Here is a 3,728-nt window from a genome sequence, read left to right as displayed (position 1 = left end):
GCTTGCAGAGATAAGAATACGGCCGAGGCAAGAATGCCCTGCCTGTCGTAAGTGGCGACTAATTGGTAGGAGTCGAGAGGTGAAAAGTGTTTTTGTGTGTGTGCGTGTGTGTGCGTGTGTGCGTGCTTGTGTGTGTGAGTGTGTATGTGTCCGTTCGGCTTGCAGAGATAAGAATACGGCCGAGGCAAGAAGGCCCTGCCTGTCGTAAGTGGCGACTAATTGGTAGGAGTCGAGAGGTGAAGAGTGTATGTGTGTGTGTGTATGTGTGTGTGTGCGTGTGTGGGTGTGTGTGTGTTTGTGCGTGTGTAAGTGTGTGTGTGTGTATGTATGCGTGTCCATTCGGCTCGCAGAGATTAGAATACGGCCGAGGCAAGAAGGCCATGCCTGTCGTAAGAGGCAACTAATGGGTAGGAGTCGAGAGGTGAAGAGTGTATGTGTGTGTGTGCGTGTGTGCGTGTGTGTGTGCGTGTGTGAGTGTGTGTGTCCGGTCGGCTCGCAGTGATAAGGACACGTCCGTGCCAAGAAGGCCCTGCCTGTCGTAAGCGGCGACTAATGCGTAGGAGTCGAGAGGTGAAGAGTGTATGTGTGTAAGTGCGTGTGTGCGTGTGTGCGTGTGTGAGTGTGTGTGTGTGTCCAGTCGTCGGCTCTCAGATATAAGAACACGGCCGTGGCAAGAAGGCCCTGCCTTTCGTAAGAGGCGACTAATGGGTAGGAGTCGAGAGGTGAAGAGTGGATGTGTGTGTGAGTGTGCGTGTGTGTGCGTGTGTGAGTGTGTGTGTGTATTTGTGTGCGTGAGTGTGTGTGTGTCAAGTTGGCTCGCAGAGATGAGAACACGGCCGTGGCAAGAAGGCCCTGCCTGTCGTAAGAGGCGACTAATGGGTAGGAGTCGAGAGGTGAAGAGTGTATGTGTGTGTGAGTGTGCGTGTGTGCGTGTGTGTGCATGTGTGAGTGTGTGTGTGTATTTGTGTGTGTGAGTGTGTGTGTCCAGTCGGCTCGCAGAAATACGAACACGGCCGTGGCAAGAAGGCCCTGCCTGTCGTAAGAGGCGACTAATGGGTAGGAGTCGAGTGGTGAAGAGTGTATATGTGTGTGCGTATGTGCGTGTGTGTGCGTGTGAGAGTGTGTGTGTATGTGTGTGTGTGTCAGTTCGGCTTGCAGAGATAAGAGCACGACCGAGGCAAGAAGGCCCTGCCTATCGTAAGAGGCGACTAATAGGTAGGAGTCAAGAGGTGAAGAGTGTATGTGTGTGTGTGCGTGTGTGCGTGTGTGTGTGTGTGTGTATGTGTGTGTGTATCCCTTCGGCTCGCAGAGATAAGAATACGTCCGTGGCAATAAGGCCATGCTTGCTGTAAGGAGCGACTAATGGGTAGGAGTCGAGAGGTGAAGCGTGTATGTGTGTATGTGTGCAAGTGTGTGTGTGTGTGTCCGTTCGGCTCGCAGAGATAGGTATACGTCCGTGGCAAGAAGGCCCTGCCTGTGTTAAGAGGCGACTAATGGATAGGAGTCGAGAGGTGGAGAGTGTGTGCGTGTGCGTATGCGTGTGGGTGCGTGTGTAAGTGTGTGTGTGTGTATGTGTGTGTGTCTGTTTGGCTTGCAGAGATAAAAATACGGCAGAGGCAAGAAGGCCCTGCCTCTTGAAATGGGCGACTAATAAGTAGGAGTCGAGAGGTGAAGAGTGTATGTGTGTGTGTGTGTGTGCGTGTGTGCGTGTGTGTGTGCGTGTGTGAGTATGTGTGTGTGTCCGTTCGGCTTGCAGAGATAAGAACACCCCCAAAGCAAGAAGGCCCTGCCTGTCGTAAGAGGCGACTAATAGGTAGGAGTCGAGAGGTGAAGAATGTATGTGTGTGTGCGTGTGTACGTGTTTGTGTGTGTGTGAGTGTATGTGTGTGTGCGTTTGTGCGTGCGTGTGTCCGTGTGTAAGTATGTGTGTCCGTGTCCGTTCGTCTTGCAGAAATAAGAACACGGCCGAGGCAAGAAGTCCCTGCCTGTCGTGAGAGGCGACTAATAGGTAGGATTAGAGAGGTGAAGAATGTATGTGTGTGTGCGTGTGTGTGTGTGAGTGTGTGTGTGTATGTGTGTGTGTGTGTCCCTTCGCTCGCAGAGATAAGAAAAAAGCGGTGGCAAGAAGGCCATGCCTGTCGTAAGAGGCGACTAATGAATAGGAGTCGAGAGATAGAGAGTGTGTGCGTGTGCGTGTGCGTGTGCGTGTGTGTGTGCGTGTGTGTGTGTCCGTTTGGCTTGCAGAGATAAAAACACGGCCGTGGCAAGAAGTCCCTGCCTGTCGTAAGAGGAGAATAATGGGTAGGAGTCGAGAGGTGAAGAGTGTATGTGTGTGTGCGTGTGTGCGTGCGTGTGTGAGTGTGTGTGTGTATGTATGTGTGTCGGTGTGTGTGTGTGTGTCCGGTCGGCTCGCAGAGATGAGAACACGGCCGTGGCAAGAAGGCACTGCCTGTCGTTAAGAGGCAACTAATGGGTAGGAGTCGAGAGGTGAAGAGTGTATGTGTGTGTGTGTGTGCGTGTGTGCGTGTGTGTGCGTGTGTGTGTGTGTGTATATGTTTGTGTCTGTTTGGCTTGCAGAGATAAGAATACGGCCGAGGCAAGAAGGCCCTGCCTCTTGTAAGGGGCGACTAATAAGTAGGAGTCGAGAGGTGAAGAGTGTATGTGTGTATGCGTGTGTGCGTGTGTGCGTGTGTGAGTATGTGTGTTTGTTAGTTCGGCTTGCAGAGATAAGAGCACAACCGAGGCAAGAAGGCCCTGCCTATCGTAAGAGGCGACTAATAGGTAGGAGTCGAGAGGTAAAGAGTGTATGTGTGTGTGTGCGTGTGAGCGTGCGTGTGTGTGTGAGTGTGTGTGTGTGTCCGTTCGGCTTGCAGAGATAAGAATACGGCCGAGGCAAGAAGGCCCTGCCTGTCGTAAGTGGCGACTAATTGGTAGGAGTCGAGAGGTGAAGAGTGTATATGTGTGTGTGCGTGTGTGCGTGTGTGTGCGTGTGTGCGTGCGTGTGTGTGTGAGTGTGTGCGTCCGTTCGGCTTGCAGAGATAAGAATACGGCCGAGGCAAGAAGGCCCTGCCTGTCGTAAGTGGCGACTAATGGGTAGGAGTCGAGAGGTGAAGAGTTTATTTGTGTGTGTGTGTGCGTGTGTGTTCGTGTGTGCGTGCGTGTGTGTGTGAGTGTGTGTGTGTCCGTTCGGCTTGCAGAGATAAGAATACGGCCGCGGCAAGAAACCCCTGCCTGTCGTAAGTGGCGACTAATTGGTAGGAGTCGAAAGGTGAAGAGTGTATGTGTGTGTGCGTGTGTGCGTGTGTGTGCGTGTGTAAGTGTGTGTGTATGTGTGTGTGTCTGTTTGGCTTGCAGAGATAAGAATACGGCCGAGGCAAGAAGGCCCTGCCTGTCGTGAGAGGCGACTAATAGGTAGGATTAGAGAGGTGAAGAATGTATGTGTGTGCGTATGTGCGTGTTTGTGTGTGTGTGAGTGTATGTGTGTGTGCGTGTGTGCGTGCGTGTGTGCATGTGTGTGTGAATGTGTGTGTGTATGTGTGTGTGTGTGTCCCTTCGCTCGCAGAGATAAGAAAAAAGCGGTGGCAAGAAGGCCATGCCTGTCGTTAGAGGCGACTAATGGATAGGAGTCGAGAGGTGGAGAGTGTGTGCGTGTGCGGGTGCGTGTGCGTGTGTGTGTGTGTGCGTGTGTGTGTGTCCGTTTGGCTTGCAGAGATAAAAACACGGCTGTG

Source organism: Diabrotica undecimpunctata, unplaced genomic scaffold, assembly GCF_040954645.1.
Source record: "Diabrotica undecimpunctata isolate CICGRU unplaced genomic scaffold, icDiaUnde3 ctg00000588.1, whole genome shotgun sequence".
Taxonomy (NCBI): domain Eukaryota; kingdom Metazoa; phylum Arthropoda; class Insecta; order Coleoptera; family Chrysomelidae; genus Diabrotica; species Diabrotica undecimpunctata.
Note: the sequence above shows the minus strand (reverse complement) of the source record.